Source organism: Rutidosis leptorrhynchoides, chromosome 10 (genome assembly GCF_046630445.1).
Source record: "Rutidosis leptorrhynchoides isolate AG116_Rl617_1_P2 chromosome 10, CSIRO_AGI_Rlap_v1, whole genome shotgun sequence".
NCBI classification, from domain to species: Eukaryota; Viridiplantae; Streptophyta; class Magnoliopsida; order Asterales; family Asteraceae; genus Rutidosis; species Rutidosis leptorrhynchoides.
The window spans coordinates 123,476,159-123,485,299 of NC_092342.1; positions in this window are offsets into that span (position 1 = coordinate 123,476,159).

The window sequence follows — 9,141 nt, forward strand, 5'->3', positions numbered from 1 at the left end:
AGAATAACCATTTTCATTCAAATTTAATTTCATATTCGGATTTTGACCGATCAAAATCCAAGTCAATATTTAACAGTATACATCACTTTTAGATTCCTACATCTTTCAAAGCCATACTTTGAATTCAAAACTATGCCAGATCCATTGGCGTGTTATTACCGAAAATAACTTTACAATACCTTTCCAAAATTAGCCAATTTTGTCACAGCTCCAGCAAATCAACTTCGACTTTCATTCGGATTAGCCTTATTATAACCTTGATATATAAGTTTGCCACTAGATTTCATCCTAAATAATTATTCGTAACTTGACGATTACCATCATCATTTAATCATCTAAAAACACAATTCTCTTGAAACCACCTCGGATTGATAACCGATGATTCAGATATGGTAGCATTAAATGCAGAGAAAAACAGCAAAATTGTATATGGTCTAAATGGCCAAAGTTTAATAGTAAAGAATGGAATGTTGGGAACGCTCAATAGAAAATTTGGTACTGAAAAACATGTTGAGCTAACCATGAAGGAGACCAAGGACAAATACAATAACCAAACCCTATATTCAAAGGATTAATGTAATTCTGGATCCGATGAAACCTTTAGAGAATATCTTGCTCCGAAGTCATGTTAAAATCTTGCGGAAAATTTTTCTTCATCAACCTTCGAACTTAGAAATTCCAAAATATCATCATAAACATTTTCGATATTTCTGAGGATATTTTCATAAATAATCTTGACTGAAATTATCTACCTCTTCGTGTTTTCTGTATTCCATTATATTGGAAACTTCTGAAAAATCTAAGTATAAATTATGAATGAATTGTGGAGAAGTGTTGGGAATTGAAGCATGGATTAGTATAATATAATGACGCCCGGCCAACGTGATTATATTACAGTAAGTCATGCTGGAAGTTCTAATCAGTGGCGAAGCCAGGATTTTGGATGGATGGTGTCATAAAATAATACGGACTATCAAAATGTATTAAGTCTTAAAGATTTAATTGTCAAAGTATGATTCAGTAAATATATATAATAAATCAAGTTGTCGTCTAACGCGCATATCCTTATCGATATTTCTGTCTTGGAAACTCTTCATAATTGCATCTAAAAGAGCATTTGGCCTAGCGGTATCAAAGAGCCCTTATGACCTTGAAGTTATGAATTCAAATCCAGGTGGTGCACACTATTATATAAATATTCATGTAAAATATGTGTTGAGTGTGTGAGTTTGCCTTTCATAAAAAAAATGCATTTATATATAATTAACATTTATGATCTATGATATAGAATGTACGAATTAATAAGATGGAGTAAACAATATATAATATAAACTTGAATTAGCAAATTAAATGAAGTATAAAATTTAGAACTCATGAACCTTAAAAAATTTAGACAGAGAAAAAAATATAACCAACAATTAACAAATATATTGATATTGATAATTATTATATAGTAAGTTAATAATTTTAGGGGGATTAACGGATATTATATCATTTCCAATCTCAAATCCAACTGCTAAAAGAACACTACAGTAAATATTGAAGTATATTTTATTAGGTCTTTTGTGAAATGGGTTAATGGGATGGGGTCAAGTTTGGAACTAGAAAGAAATTCAATATCAATTAATGTATAATACTACATGTTTGCAAAAATTCATTGGTGTCAAATGACCCCATCCAACAACATGTGGCTACGCCACTGGTTCTAATGAAACATGATGATTCACAGATCATACCATCATCATGGGCCATGTTACATAACTCTTTCATTCTACTTAACCTCTGAACATATAAAGAAAATATATTCTTGATAGTTCTATTTTCTGTAATTCTGGTAATTTAACAAATCAAATCATGAGAATATGTTCCTTCGTTCTTAGAACGTTATAATCATTCGAAACGCTATATCTATGAATTCTGGACCATTATTCGCTTGACTTGAAGTCGGGAAGAGAAAAACAAGAGCATGGAGCTCCAAAATATAAAAGAAAATATAAAGCCGATCACAAACAAATAAATTACAAACCGTGTATATCAATACGGATAGCAATATAAAGACACGGGAGAATGAGAAATACAATAATCCCTAGAGCATAGTAGACATAAACAGATTCCTCTGGTGGTAATTGAAAAAGAAGAGAGATTGATGCGATAATCAAGAAAATATCAAGGACTAGAACTGGATTAAGCATTTTCACAATTCTTGAAATTATGAATTAAGAAAGAAAGTATTGAAGTGGTGAAAGTAATTGAATGGAAGAAGTTCATTTATAGTGGAATTACCAGACAAAGCAATCGAGATAGATGATCGCATTTAATTAAAGGGATCTGAATTTTCATAAACCCGAAGAATCAGATCTTATAGATTTCCAAGATTTTCTTTTAAATCCCTTGAATTCCGGAATTCCACCATGACTACGTCAAAAGTTAAGACGAAACTTTTCACTCTTTTGTGATAGCTTCACTCGTACGCTTCAAGTAATCGAATTATTATATCAATATTACTCAATGTTGATAAAACTCTATTTATCAACTCATAATCGTCATGAAAACATTTTTATTGTTAGCCATGACGACCTCACTTGTGAAGACCCGTCCTAATCCATCCGGACGAAGTCCATATCGATTATAAACGATTCACAACAGTTGATTACATCGCGAGGTACTTGACATCTATATGATACATTTTACAAACATTGCATTCGTTTTTGAAAAGACAAAATTTCATTACATCGAAAGTTGACAGACATGCATACCATTTCATAATATATCCAACTATAATTGACTTGATAATAATCTTGATGAACTCGACGACTCGAATGCAACGTCTTTTGAAATATGCCATGAATGACTCCAAGTAATATCTATAAAATGAGCAAATACACAGCGGAAGATTTCTTTCGTACCTGAGAATAAACATGCTTTAAAGTGTCAACCAAAAGGTTGGTGAGTTCATTAGTTTAACTTAAACAATCGTTTCCATCATTTTAATAGACCACAAGATTTCAGATTTCCATTTCTCATAAACATACGTCCCATGCATAGAGACAAAAATATCATTCATATGGATTGAACACCTGGTAACCGACATTAACAATATGCATATATAAGAATATCCCCATCATTCCGGGATCCTCCTTCGGACATGATATAAATTTCGAAGTATTAAAACATCCGGTACTTTGGATGGGGCTTGTTGGGCCCGATAGATCTATCTTTAGGATTCGCGTCAATTAGGGTGTCTGTTCCCTAATTCTTAGATTACCAGACTTAATAAAAAGGGGCATATTCGACTTCGATAATCCAACCATAGAATGTAGTTTCACGTACTTGTGTCAATTTCGTAAAACAGTTATAAAAGTTGCGCATGTATTCTCAGCCCAAAAATATAAAGGGTAAAAAGGGAAATGAAACTCACGATACTGTATTTTGTAGTAAAAATACATATGACGTCATTGAACAATGCAGGGTTGGCCTCGGATTCACGAACCTATATCAATTGTGTATATATTAATACGTATAATGTAAGTTACAAAATTTCATTTATTAATATGTATTATTTATATATTATAGTTTTGTAGAATTTATTCTAACCTTTATTTTAAAACGTATACTTATATTATATTTTATATATATATATATCGATTTTATGTATATATATCTATAATGATTTACGTTTATATAAATAGTGACATTAATATATTTATATACATATATTTGTGGTTAGTATTGTATTTATGAAATTTTATTAGTTTGTTATGTGAATTATTAATACAATCCTAGTATATACCATAAGTATATATATATAGTGTACAAAAGATTTATTTGTTAAAATAATAATTTAGATAATAATGATTTACTAATAATAATAATAATTTTATTAATAATGATAATACTAAGAGCAAAAAAAATGAAAATGATAACTGTTAATGATACTAATAATAATAACTCTAAAATAATATTAATACTAATACCATACTTATGTTAATAATAAGGGTTCTAATATTTATAAAATGATAAATGATAATCATAATAATACTAGTAAATATTAATGATGATACTGATAAATACGATATTATTAATTGTAAATGTACTGATGATACTATTATTTATAAACCGGTATAAATTCTAATATTGATGATAATAATATATTTTTATTTCCTTCATAATAATAATAATGATAATCATAATCATAATCCTAATGATGATAAAATACTAAAATGATAAGTTTATTACTAATAATAATATTATTAATACCTATCATAATAATAATAGTAATGTCTATAATACTTTCAAATATGATAACAAGTATGATACTAATAATAACAATAACAATAATAATCAAAACAATCACAATAATAATAATAATACTAATAATAATTAATATATAATAACAATAATAAAATTAGAAAAGAAAACTACCTCACATGAAAAGAGTTTCAAAAAAAAAAAAAAAAAGAAACTACCGTCCTCTGGACTCGATCTCGTGACCACATGCTCACACGCAAACACTCTCGACCATCCCACCAATTCTGATTCTCTGTACTAATATCGAATTTAAATTTTATATATAAACTGTTTTTCTTCTATTCCTCTTCTTCTCCACAAGTCTCATGGATTCAAAAAAACATCAATAACCAAAAAAAAAAAATCGGGGTTCCCTTTAAAGCTTCAAAACATTACAGAAAAAAAAATAATTTGGGTTCTAAAATAAAATAAAAAAAATACTAAAGGCCTACTGCAGCGTCGGTTCTTGGAACAAAAAAAAAAATTGATTTCGTAATAGATAACATTATAGATAATGTTTATAATACGAAATAGTTTTCTAAACATGTATAAAAACTACTGGAATCGTCAATTTGATCAGAAACATATACACGAACGCGAATTTGTCTCAAGAACAATTGTTGACTTTTTTTAAACTAAACTTTGACTTCAAAATTCAAGATCGATATAAAGATTTGAGAGTTGAGATTTTGCAGATAGATTCAAAGAAAGATTTCTAACCTTTCTGCATTTTTAGATTTTGAAACTTTATTCGAAATTGAATTAAGAGAAAAAAAAATTGGAGCGTGCAGAGAAGAAAAAAAAAAATATCGCTGTGCTCTTTAATCCCATTGGATTTCCTTTTTATTTGATTTGCAATTATACATAATCATGTTGTAATAATAGAGATCGGTTGATAAAAAATGGAGAAAATGTCAACACAGGTTCACGAGTTGGGAGCAGGAAAGAAACAAAAAAAATAATAATAATAGAGATAAAGGATACAGAGGTCAAGCGTATAATATAGATCCCTACTGTTTTTTTTTAATTAATAATAATAATATATAATAACAATACTATTAATATCTAATAATATTAATAAAATTAATAATAATGATAAATATAATATTAATGATAATAATAATTGTAAAAATGATAATAATAATAATAATAATAATACCATACTAATTATGATAATATTAATATTTTATCGATAATAATAATATTAGTAATAATAATCTAATTTATACATCCAATTTCATCTTTATATGATATAAAGTGATATTATGAATACAAATATTGATATCTGACGATACAAATAACATTACTACAACAACTATATTTGTATTTAAATTTAATTTATTAATATCATCTATTATTATGTAATATTTAATAATTATGTAATATGTATTGTAACATATACTGAATATTATATATTTATGCATTTTAATATAAATATATTATAATATTTATTTACATACTAATTATATTATACTTATGTATGTAATTATGAAAAATATAAATGTTTTATATATGTAAGTATTATATATATTTATTAAAATAGTACATTATTTCATCATAGATATATTATAAATTTCTACATATACATAATATAATAATTATGTATAAAATCATATATATATATATATAGTTATATTTATGTATATATGTATACTACCATATATATAAAATCATGTTTTAAATGTTGAGTAGATGATTAATTATGTATATTAAACAATTAACTACAAAGTATAACATTGTACATTTAATATTTTGATAACGTTGGTAAAATATGTTTGAATCATTTATATACAATATACTATATATATTCAAAATGAAAATCTTTAGTTATTAAATGTTATCTTTTATAATAACAAAATTACTTAATAGTTCATTAATACTAATATAATTAGTTTTATATATAATTATTTATATTTACATTCTTAGTTACAATTAAAGGTTCGTGAATCGTCGGAAATAGTTAAAGGTCAAATGTTATCATGAAATAGTTCAAACATAATGAGACTCGGTTTAATAGACTTTGCTTATCGAGTCGAATCATATAAGATTATGTTTAAATTTGGTCGGAAATTCCCGGGTCATCACAGTACCTACCCGTTAAAGAAATTTCGTCCCGAAATTTGAGTGAGGTCGTCATAGCTAACAATAAATATGTTTTCCTGACGAATATGAGTTGATAACTTGAGTTTTATCATCATTGAGTAATATGGATAAAAATAATTCGATTATTCGAAGAGTGCGAATGAAGCTATTCACAAAAGGATGAAATGAGAAACAAAGATTTGTTTTTAACTTTTGACGTAGTCAGGTTTGAATTTAGAAAATAAGGCGCGTCTTAACTTTTGACATTGCCTTGGTTGAATTCCGGAATTTAAGGGATTTAAAGAAAATCTTGAAGATCTATAAAATCTGATTCTTCGGGATTTATGGAAATTAAGATCTCTTTAATTAAATACGGTGATCTGCCCCGATTACTACGTCTGATATTTCCAGTATAAATTAAGCTCTTCCTTTCCATTATTCTCACCATTCTTATACTTTCTTTCTTAGTTCATACATCCAAAAGATTCTGAAAATGATTAATCCAGTTCTGATCCTTGTCCTCATCCTTACTATCGCAACAATCATTCTCCTTTTCCAACTTCCACCAGAGGAATCTGCTTTCTTCTACTTCGCCCTCGGGATTATAATGTTTTTAATTCTCCCGTGTCTTTATATTGCGATAAACATTGATATACACGGTTTGTAATTTATGTGTTGTTATCGGACTTTATATTCTCCCTTATATTTCAAAGCTCTATGCTTTTGTTTTCTCTTCCCGACTTCAAGTCAAGCGAATAATGGTCTAGAATTTATAGATATAGAGTTTCGAATGATTATAATGTTCTAAGCATGAAGGAACGTGATAGCACGATTTGATTTTCAAATTTATCAACATCACGGAAGATAGAACCATCAAGAATACATTTTCTTGATTTGTTACGGAGTTAAGTAGGATGAAAGAGTTATGTAACATGGCACATGATGACGTTATGATCTGTGAATCATCACGTTTCATTTAGAAACTCAGCATGACTTACTGTAATATAATCACGTTGATCAAGTGTCATTATATTATACTAACTCATGCATCAGTTCCCATCATTACTACAATAACATTCATATTTTAAGCTTGAAAATTTACAGAATATAGAAACTAACAGTTTCTATATGATGTAATACTGATAGCACGAAAAGATTAATGATTTCAGATAAGAATAGTTATAAAAATATCTCCAGAAATATGGAGGATATTTATAATGAAAGGTACGATAATATCTCAGAATATCTAAGATCAGAGGATGATAGAAACTATTGTCTGCAAGGGTTTAGAGTAAGGAGCAAGTTATTCACTATAGACTTTAGCAGACATTGAATTATTTGGATTCTTTGAAGTCAAACTTATTCTTTGTGATTTATCCACGGCTTTCTTCATAGTTTCGCATAATCTGCTTTTCGGTACTATATTTTCTATTGAATGTTTCCAATATATTGATACACAGGAAGCATGAAGAGGTATATAATTTCGGACGAGAATATTTATGAAAATATCGACGGTTGATGGAGAAAGATTTTCCGCAAGATTTTAACATGACTTCGGAGCAAGATATTCTCTAAAGATTTCAACGGATCCAGAATTACCTGAATCCTTTGAATATATGATTTGGTCCTTGTATTTGTCCTTGGTCTCCTTCATGGGTAACTCAATCTGTTTTTCAATACCCAATTTTTTATCGAGCGTTCCTAACACTCCTTTCTTTATCATCAAACTTTTGTCCGTTTAGACCATCTACCATTTTTATGTTTCCTCTGCATTTAATGCTATGATATCTGAATCATCGGTTATTAATCCGAGGTGGTTTCAGGAGAATTGTGTTTTTAGATGATTAAACGCTGATGGTAATATGATGGAATATGAAAGGTTACCTGGTAACAATAAAAGAGCACGCGTATATATAAACGTTATAATAAGGTTGTTTCGTACGAAAAGTCGAAGTTGACTTGTTGGAGCTGTGACAAAATTGGCTAATTTTGAAAAGGGATCGCAAAGTTGTTTTTGTTAATAAATGCCAAAGGATCTGACGCGGCTACGTGTTGAACTTTTACTCAATTGCCGAGAGTTTCTCAGGTGCATAACTATATGCATAAATCTTTCCTTCCGTAGATGAAGTGCGGTTGATTCATCCTATCGATTGAGGTGTTTTCAAAAATCATGAAAGGTTTGAACGCAGAATGTAATCGTGAAGATACAAATGAGGTTTAAGACGAAATCAAGTGGCAAACTTGAAGAATTGTTTAGTTTCATATGTTATATTCAATATTTTAATTCATTTTAATTGTCCAATGTTATTAGTCCACAGTCGATAGTCCACAGTTGACAGTGCAATCATTCATATATAGTTTAATATATAATATTTGAATTAATTAATACGTATCGTGACCCGTGTACATGTCTCAGACTCGATCACAACTCAAAGTATATATATTATTATAAAATCAACCTCAACCCTGTATAGAGAACTCGATCATTACTGCATATAGAGTGTCTATGGTGATTCCAAATAATATATATAGATGTGTCGATATGATATGTCAAAACCTTGTATACGTGTCCCGATATTTAAAGTGCGTAAAATAAATAACAGAAATTAAATGACGATAAATAAAGTGCGTAAAGTAAATAACAGAAATTAAATGACAATAAATAAAATTGCGAGAATATAAATTGCGATAAAATAAATTGCGATAAATAAATTGCGATAAATAAAATGTAATACGGAATTAACAGTTAGCTAGGAACAGTTAGCTAGGATT